General features: G+C 52.3%; 1 protein-coding gene across 1 annotated transcript in view; it reads left to right on the top strand.

The window, feature by feature from the left end:
* Window positions 1-8,727: 8,727 nt before the first annotated feature.
* Window positions 8,728-9,499, top strand: part of Cdc42ep4 (CDC42 effector protein 4) — a 21,236-nt gene continuing 20,464 nt past the window's right edge. The window contains exon 1 of the mRNA XM_010630706.3: window positions 8,728-8,886. The gene's annotated coding sequence lies outside the window, so the exon portion shown is untranslated. The remainder of the gene's footprint in view (window positions 8,887-9,499) is intronic.

Genomic DNA, 9,499 nt, shown 5'->3' with positions numbered 1-9,499 from the left:
CCATTGGGGTCTTCCCAGCTAATACCCTTCATAACCAGAAACAAGCCATTCTTTCTGTGAACTGTCCAAATCCCCAAGGCTCATAGAATCAAGAAACATAACAAAATGGTTGTTTTTGTAAGAGTTTGTTTCATGGTAATAGTAACTTGAATCGTTGTGTGTGCCTCTGACACAGAAGCCTGCAGTTTGGGTAAGAGCGGCAAGTTTTCAAATCCCAGCATGGCAAATAAATAAAAATGAAAAAGACCAGCAAGCCAGCCTGTGGGTTCCGCAAAGCCAAAAATCCACCCAATCTGGAGCAAGGCTTTCTCTGCAGCCTCTGAGAAAAGGAGAGATAGTGGTGAAACGAGAAAGGGAGAAGGAATAGGGAGGAGATGAGGTGCAAGGGAAGGACAGGATTATCAAGGCAGGGATGGGAAATGTGAACAAGAAGTCACCCTCAACTAGCAAAGACGTCATTTTGAGAGACACTGTTTGCCAGGACGTACACACAGAGCAGGGAGTCCTGCAGTCCCTCTGGTATGGGGTGTCACAGGGCTCTCTGCAGATCAAATGGCCATGTAAAATTCTCCGAATTGTGCCTAGCGTCTTATGGAAAATGACCCATGTGGAGAACCTCCTCTTGTCATGCTTAGTGTCATGATTTTCGGATATGATCCTGAAGCCTGAGGGCCTCCCAGGGGTACCCCCAAGAAGTGCATTGAAAAGAGCAGAGCAACGAGGCTCTGGGACCCTTGCTCCAAACACAACGCAACCACCCTGATTTGTTTTGCATCTTGTACAACTTCACTTAGACAGTGGGGGTGGGGGGAATCCCCTGCCCTGCACAAATAAAACGTGGAAAACCTTCATGCAGCAGAAAGACGCACTACACTGGGGACTGGGGAGCTCATGTCTCACCCCAGACTCCACAGTACCTGCCTGTGTACCTTTGGGCACGTCGCTTCATCTCTCCAGATGTTATTTTCAGGTCTGTAAAGTATGTAGCTTCAGTGATCTCTAATATTATGTCCTCCTAATGGTCAAACCGTTTGCTCAAAAAGAAGGAGGAAAGCTGGGCATGGTGGCACAGGCCTGGAATGCTAGCACCTTGGAGGGCTGAGGACAGAGAACTACAAGTTCTAGCCCAACCTGGGCAAGTTAGTCTAAAACATTGGGCAGAGGACGTAGCTCAGGACAAAGACCCTGGACTCAAACCTTAGTACCACAAAAAAAAGGAGGTGGGGGTGTTCTTTTGTGCAAATGTCATCAGTGTATTGCACCTTCAATTGCAAAGCCCCTAACCACCCCGGGCCCGGCCTTTCCTTCAGACACTTCTCGGTGTGAGTATGCTTGGACTAAGTTTTGCAGTGCTAGATGCACCCCCACACCCCCCCCAACACATACACAAATACACACAATGCCATTTACTGGGATTTCACTTGCTGTTCCAGACCCCTGCTGCTCTGGGCCTGGGGCATGGGCTGAGGCAATTTCCTCCCTGACTCCTTCTCCTCTGGCTCACCTAATAGGTCTTTGGCCTTCCACTTCAACTGCTTTCAGGAGAGCAACTAGGCCATGGAGGTGGCAGGGGGTTGGGGGATGAAGAAAGCTAGCATCCTGCAGCATGAAGCCATCAAGCTGGGATGTGCAAATGAGCCTTGACATCAGAGGAGGGTGAGTTATTGTTATGTCTCAAAGGCTTCCTGGGACCAAAACATACACATAAGACAACACTGAGGACACTGGAGACTGGAGAAAACAAACAGTAGCCACAATGATGAGCTTTGACAATTATGCACAGCCCAGAAACACCTTTTCCTGTACCTCTTCCTCTTTCTCCCCACAACTAGGAAGGATACAAAGAGGCCAGGCCCTCCTCCCTTTGCCCTTTCTTTATAGCTATTGGCTCAAAGCCAGGTGTGGTGGTGCATACCTGTAACCCAGGCAGTCTGGGAGGCTGAGGCAAGAAAATTGCAAGATTTGCCAAGCCTGGGCAATTTAGCAATTTAGGAAGAACTGGTCACAAAATACAAAATAAAAAAAGGTCGAGGGATGTAGGTCAGTATAAAGGCCCTGAGTTCAGGCCTTTCATCCCAGAATTCTGAGGCAGGAGAATTGCAATGGAGGAGGCAACTCAATGATTTAACAAGACTCTGTCTTGGAAAGAAAAAAAAAAAAAAAAAGGAGGGTGTGGTGGGGCTGTAGTTCAGTGCAAAGTCCTGGGTTTAATCCTTAGTACCACAGAGGGGGTAGGTTCAGGGGGAGCTATTGCCTTGGGACACAGTTGGTAATCTGGGCTGATTTATCTAGATACAAAGGCAGGACGGCTGTCTCTGCGAGCCTCTTTCTCCCAGAGGGGCCTCCCATTTGGGCCCAGGGCTGAAACACTACAGGCTGGGAATAGGCAGAAGTTCGAAGGTATTGGAAGTCCAGCCCAAGGGTCTGGAATCTCAGGGACTCATTACAAAGGCAGCGAAGAAGCAGGAAGTGCCGCAACTCAAGCCTCCTGCTTTGAGGGTGCTGCTCCTTTAAGTGCTCAGAACATCTGGGCAGAGGTGTCACTTCACATGGCTTGGAGAGGATTCTGAGGGACACCTTCAGCTCTAATCATCCTCCTCTTCACCCTGGGCCATGCAATGAGCTCCAGGAAAAAATTTAATTGGGCGGGTGGGACACACTGGCAAAGGTGGTGACTTGAGCCATTAGTGTGGTCTTCTAAAAAGTGCCTGGTAGCAGGGCGAATCTCCTTGGGATGACATTGCAACTTCTGTGTTGATAAGAGCCCTCCTGCTTGTAAAGACATGCCCAGGCCCCTCTTGCTGGCCACACTCAGTATAGTGACAAGATCTCTCGTGCTTCATCTAGAACCTGCTGTCCTTTGGGCACTTTGTGGTCAGAAGCTGGCTGCCTGGGCTCTCCTAGTTTGAGATCAGGACCAGCAGCTGTGTAATCTTGAGCACATTACTCACTCTTGTCTGTTTGTAACCTGAAAAGGGGGAATAACAATACCAACTATTCAGATCAGAGATGCAGCATTCCTAAATCTTGTAGAGTACTCCATAATAAATGAAGCACTCCATAAGTGGCCCCTCCTTTTCTAAGTGCTCCTTATTGAAGCCACATTTGCCATGAAGCTGCGAGAACAAAAGGGTTTTTTCCAGGCTCAAACAAAATTGCTTTTTTCTCCTTATTCCCTATCCTTTCTAGGGCTCGAGGTTCAGAGTGGTGCTATCTACCAGGGGCTTTTCTCCACCAGAACTGGGTCTCCACCCACCCCTGCCCAGGGCCTCTTTGGATAAGCCCATCAGAGTCCTTATCAGAAGTCCAGGCTTCAATGCAAGGCGTGTGCTCAGTAGTAGAACACTTGCCTAGCATGCATGAGGCCTGAGCTTGATCCCCAGTACTGTTACAAAACAAAACAAAAAGCGGCCCAGGCCTGCCTCTAGCAGATATTGTTGTTCGTGCTTTACTGTTAGCTTGGTTCTGGGAAATACCAGCCAGGAAGGGCCCATTCTTAAGCTAGGATGGACACTGGGGACCAGTCTTGCTGTAGAAGGTCTAACTTGGGCCCTTAATTTGAGACATAGCTCTGACTCACCCTATCCACATTTTTGTTTGTTTTTGTTTTGTTTTTGAGACAGGATCTCACTATGTAGTTCAGGCTGGCCTTGAACTTACTATGTAGCCCAGGTGATCCCCAGAGCACCGGGAGGAGACCCCTGCCGAAGAACAGACCAGGCTCTCTCCCTTTCCCCCAGGGTCACTGACTGGTGAAGCTCCGGGATTCAGAAACTTGGTGTCACCCAGAACATTCCTTCCAGGGGACTTGCTTCTGTGACTTACTGTCTAGTTGAAGTCAACACTAACTTTCTCAAAAGCCCAGAGCTTTGGCTGTCTCCTTCTTGCTCACTCTTTCTCCCTCCTATCATCTCCCGCTTTCCTGGAAATGTCCCGCCCAGTGTCAAGGGGGAGCCTGCTAACACATGACGGTGCACGGTGGCAGACAGGACTCCTAAGTGGGTCACTAACTTTCTCAAAAGCCCAGAGCTTTGGCTGTCTCCTTCTTGCTCACTCTTTCTCCCTCCTGGATCAATAAGAAATGTGGTATCATCTCCCGCTTTCCTGGAAATGTCCCGCCCAGTGTCAAGGGGAAGCCTGCTAACACATGACGGTGCACGGTGGCAGACAGGACTCCTAAGTGGGGTGTGGGGAGCCTGTGTCTTCTCTCCTTTTTCAGGCAGGGAGATGGAGGGAATCGCTGTGCCCAGAAACCTAAAGTTTGATTTAGCAATAATAAGAGCAGCAATGGGGATCTTTCCGTGGACTCGACAGCTCACAAAGCGTGATCACAGATCACATGCTCGGACTCCTTACACCCTGCTGAGAACTTCCTGTGTGTGGAGTCATGACTGTGCCCCCTTTACAGATGTGACCAAAGTGATGGCCTCAAATTTGCACAACTAGTAAGTATTACTCGCATCCAGACCTCCGATCACGGGTGAAATTCTAGTAAACTCTGTGGCCTGTGTGCACTGCTACCACCCCGTAACCCAGCTCATCTCTTCTTTGGGCCCCCTTCAATCCTGCTGTCAGCTCTTGTCCTGGAAAGTCCCCAGCCTGGTGAGCAGCATCCCTCCAATCCAGCGAGCCTCAGAGACAGCAGCCTCCGTGACCCTGGAGCCCACGCGTGCTGGGCCCTCCAGGGAGCTGCCATTCGGGCAGACATCTGAGCCTACAGGTGAGCGGCAGAGCTTGTCCCTTGAAGGAAAGGATCAGAGCTTAGTCTAAGACTGGGTTGCAAACAGAATAAAGGAGGGAAGTGGGCTCTGAACTCTGCTCATTCATTTACCTGCCAACTGCAGATGTGCCAGCCCACGTGACAGATTCAAATAGGAATTGGTCATCATCCTGTCCTCAAGGACCTCCTAGGAAAGACCTTCGTCTCCCTCTCTGTGTGCTCTGACCGCTCCGGAGACCTGAAGTTCCCTAGTAACTGCCTCAAAGGGTAGAATTAACGAACCAGGAGCAGAACAAGAGCCCCAGATGTGGGGCTTCTCCTCAAGTAGGGAGCAGGTCTTGCCCTCAGCCCCAGGCACTCTGCCAGGAGTGTGGGATCCTCCTAGGGGTGAAGCAGAGATCAGCTCAGGCCGTAGAAGGGCTCCAGGGGGTTCCCAAGAACAAGGAACCCAGGAGTGAAAAAGCCTCTGTCCTGAGCCAAAAGAGTGAAATAGCCCGGGGCCTTCCTGGCTGAAGTCACCCAGGCTCCACGTGCTGACATCAAGCCCTGGTGACACTTTGAGTTGTCCTGTCTACTCCAGGACCACCTGTTTCATCTCAGTAGGGAAGGGAGCTGCCTAGGATAGATAAGGGAAAGCACAAGTATTCTCGGGGAAAGAAGCCTTGGCTATCAGCTCATTTCAGCAAGGTAAGTGGGGGCTGAGGTTATAGTCCAGTAGTATAACTCTTACCTAGCATGTATCAGGCAGTGAGTTCGATTCCCAGCACAGAGAGAGTGACAGAGAGAGCCAGATGCCCAAAGTCATACCTTGTGGCAAACACCAGACCAAAACTTCTCTATCAGGAAGTGGGATTAAGCAACCTGGCCAACCTTCTTGGGCGTGAGGGTGGGGAATATAACAGGAATGAAAACACTAAGAACTTAATGTTAACAAACACTGGTAGGAACGCGTGCAGTGGGGGTCACACCAGGGAGAGGCAGGCCTTGGCAGCTGCAAGGTTCACACAAGCCCAAGTCCCAAAGGCAGGCACCAGCAACCCACGACAGGCAGAGCCACACGCCCAAGCCTAAAGGCTTGTAGGTCAAGTTACACCAAAGGTACTTTTAAGGCCTTAAATCCCTCCCCAAATCTGGGGTTTAGCACTTGCCAGGAATCTCAAGGTAGGTACTCAAAGCCTTCAATTCTTCATTTTGTCAATTTCCTGTATTCAAAGACAGCACTTGCCTAAAAGATTGGAGTAAAACTGAGGTTTGGTGAGTTCTCGGGAGAGAAATCCAGAGGTTTGGGATTCGGGGCATCAGGGAAATTAGCAGTTTCCTTTAGTCAGTCTCCCCCAGGTGTGTGCTAGGTTGTGGTCTAGTCCGACTGAGCTCCTCCCCTAGGCAGCGTCCTAAAGGCAAGATTTGGGCTTGGTTTTCCTGTCCCCAAAGGCAAACCTCAACTGCTGTTAAGTGTGTGAAAGGAAACCGGATTTGAATAAGGGGTGGAGATGTAACAAAAGCACCAGAAGACTTTGTCCGGAAGGTGTGTTTAATTGATAAGGACCCTAACTGGGGAGGCCAAACCTAAGACTGACACCTGTGAAAAGGAAGCTACAGCCACGTTAAGTGAGGAAAGGCCAAGCCATTCGCCTCTGCCCTAGATCACACATAGGAAAGTGAGTCTGCCCTGGAATGAGAAGGAGACGGGTGTGCACTTTTCCCTGAGTAGAGGTAGACAGCTGGGCCGTAGAGTGGGTCGGTATCAAAGAAGAGAAGAGCCAGGCACACGGTGCACACCTGTCATCCCAGCACCTGGGAGGCTGAAACAGGCTTGCTTCAGGTTTTCTGCCAGCCTGGAATACACAGTGAGTTCAAGGGCAGCCTGGAATACATTGTGAGACCTCGTCTTAAAAAAAGCAACAAATAGGGGTAATCCATTTCTGGTCCTCGCTTCTGTCTTAGACGGAAGTTTTCTTTCTCTGGATAAAAATTTTTATTCTTAAAAAAAAAGCAACAACAACAAATTTAAAAGGGTGGGGTGGGGATTTAGCTCAGTGGTTCGGTGGCCTGCCTTGCAAGCACAAGGACCCGAGTTCAATCCCCAGTACCAAAAAAAAAAAAAAAAAAAAAAGCAACAAATAAATGAAAAGAAAGGAGAGCTGGGCATAGTGGTGTATTGCCTATAATCCCAGCACTCTGGGCGAATGGGTCGCAAGTTCAAGCCAGCTTGGACAATCTTTTGAGAACTTGTCTCAGCATAAAAGGGCTCAGCGTGAAGACCCTGGGTGCAATTTCGAGTAACACAATAATTAATTTAAAAAATAAAAATGTGGGGGAGACTCATGTTACTAACAGCTAGCCTTAAAAAACCAAAATCATGTATTAAAGGAAGGAAAGAGAGGAGGAAGAAGGAGATGTCAGGGAAAAAAAAAAACAGAAAAGTTTTTTTGGGGGGTTGGGGGCAGATGAGACTCGTGCTGAGGTTTTGGAGGCAAAGGAAGCTTCCAGCTGGGAGCAAAGTGAGGAGAAGCAGCAGTGGGGAGGAGGTGGGGAGGGGCGTGAGTGTCCAGCAGATCACGTTAGGGATCTCATTGGACTATCGGGGTGTGGTGGGTGTGGAGGGTGCTATTCCCCTTTACAGATGTGGAAGCTGGTGGAGAAGCTGTAAGCTAGCACCGGGAATTCCAAGTAAGAGATACCGCCAAGGGCCGGGGATTTAGCGCAGTGGTTCCGGTGCCTTCCTCGAAAACGCAATTTCCTGAGTTCGATCGCCCGTACCAGGAAAAAGAGATGCTTCCAAGACTCTGCGACCCCCACCCCACCCCCAGTTCTGTCCCAGGTCCTGAAGACGGAAGCCCTTTAACAAACCTCCAGTGAGGGTTAGGGAAGGCTCCCTGAGGTCTCCGTGCTTCTAGGACACAGGAGAGCCAGGTTAGGCCGGCATGGGAGAAGGAAGCCATTTCCATGATAACGCAGCCAGGACCGAAACACATGTTTTCTGGTTCCCAAGTTTGCTCTGAAGCCCACTTTCTAGTCCCAGCGTGAAGTTTTTTGTTTTGTGTTTTGTGGTACTGGGGATCGAATTCGGGTCCTTGCGCTTGCGAGGCACGCTCCGGAACCACTGAGCTAAAACCCCAGCCCCAGCGTGAAGTTTTGACATTTTTGGTGGTGGTAGTAGTGGTGGTGCTGGGGACAGAATGCAGGTCCTCGGTGCCTTCCCACTGAGCTATATCCTCAAGCCCCCAGCGGCCAGGGTCGGATTTGATTTTCACTGCGGGATGCGGCGGCTACCTCGGTTGATTTCCAAAGCTGGGTGCTTTCAGGGCAGGGGGAGAGCGGAAAATGAAGTCGTTTCCAGAGAAAGCTAGAAGAGGACTGAGGGACTCCGCTGCCGTGCTGCGGGAAAGGGAGACTGGAGATCCGGACGCCTCCACCCCCACTTACGTTAAACTGTGAAGGCAAGGGAGCTTTCTGGACTGGTTCCACTCATGTTAAACAATCCCACCGCAGGCACTGATTGTTTTAGCCATGAACATTCACAAGTGGAAACTATTCCTCTAAAGAGAGGAGCCCGAGGCTGCCTCTCCGTAGGATGTTGCTCCGGCGAGTCCAACCCCCTTTCAATTCTTGGAGCAAAGCTGAGTTTCAGCCGACACTTGGGAGGCAAAGCTTGCAAACTTGGGAAAAAGGCCATCCGGGTCGTGTTCCTTGGTTCTTGTGATTGTTTAAAACGGGGAAGAGCCGTGAGTCGCTCTAACAGGGCCTGCGAAGGAGACACACTTCGGTCCTGGGGGCCGCCGGGTTAGGGTCGTGACCTACCACAGGAAGAGGGGGCGCCCCAAGCCCGGCCCACCCGAGGGGCCCCAAGAGGAGCTCGGCAAGGTTCCGTCTTTCAGATTTGAACTGTGGAGGCGGAGCGGCCCGACTGAAGCTCGCGACGGCCATTGGCTGCGGCGGCGCCGCGACATCTGCGTGGGGGCGGGGCGGGGAGCGGGAGGGGACCGGGGAGGAGCCTGCGAGGGGAGTGTCGCCGGCTCCCCGCCCCGAGAGCCCCGGGCCTGAGCCAGCCGGACGGCCTCGTTGACATGGGCCGCCGGCCGAGCCGCGGCGCCGAGCCCACCGAGGGGATCGCACAGCCGCGCCGACGCCGCGTCGACGCCGCGTCCGGGACTCTAGGGCCCTAGGTAGGTGACGGGCACCCGCTTTTGGCCGTGCCAGGCGCGCGCCCTGCGAGGCCTGGGTGGGCTCGAACCCCTTCGCGGGCGGAGGGCATTGAGAGAGCCCGGGTGGGGGTGCCCAGCGCCGGGGACAAGGGCGCACAGACCCCGGGTCCTCAGCGCGTGCAGATTCTCGCCGCGCCCACCCGGGAGGTGGGGCTGGGCGAGGGAGCCCATGGGTTGGTGCGGTTGCTGGACCCGTAGCCACGCACCGTGTCCCAGGAGAGTGGGGTTTGGAGATTTGGAGCGGCAGAATGCGCGGCGCAACGTGGCAGGGATCGATTTCCCCTTCCCAGATTGAGATCGCCGTTCCGGCCGAGGGAGCTGCTCTCGGGGGGCTGAGGCGACTGGACTTAAAAGTCCACCCCCTTGCCCAGGAATGGGGTGTGTGTCGGTGTGGGCCGGAGCACAACCGGCAGCCTGCGGCCCGCCCGAGGGGGGTGTGTGCGCGCCCAGAGTTCCCCGTGAATCAACCGAATTGTTCTCCTGTAGTGACACGGGCGTGTACACGCGCTCTCGCGCTCGCACACACACTGCAGCACACGCCACCCAATGTCACCGGACTGAGGAGAAAGGAGGG

The sequence above is a fragment of the Fukomys damarensis genome, unplaced genomic scaffold (genome assembly GCF_012274545.1).
Source record: "Fukomys damarensis isolate Sample0158 unplaced genomic scaffold, DMR_v1.0_HiC HiC_scaffold_23, whole genome shotgun sequence".
NCBI classification, from domain to species: domain Eukaryota; kingdom Metazoa; phylum Chordata; class Mammalia; order Rodentia; family Bathyergidae; genus Fukomys; species Fukomys damarensis.
This window is presented reverse-complemented; position numbering and strand designations above follow the sequence as displayed.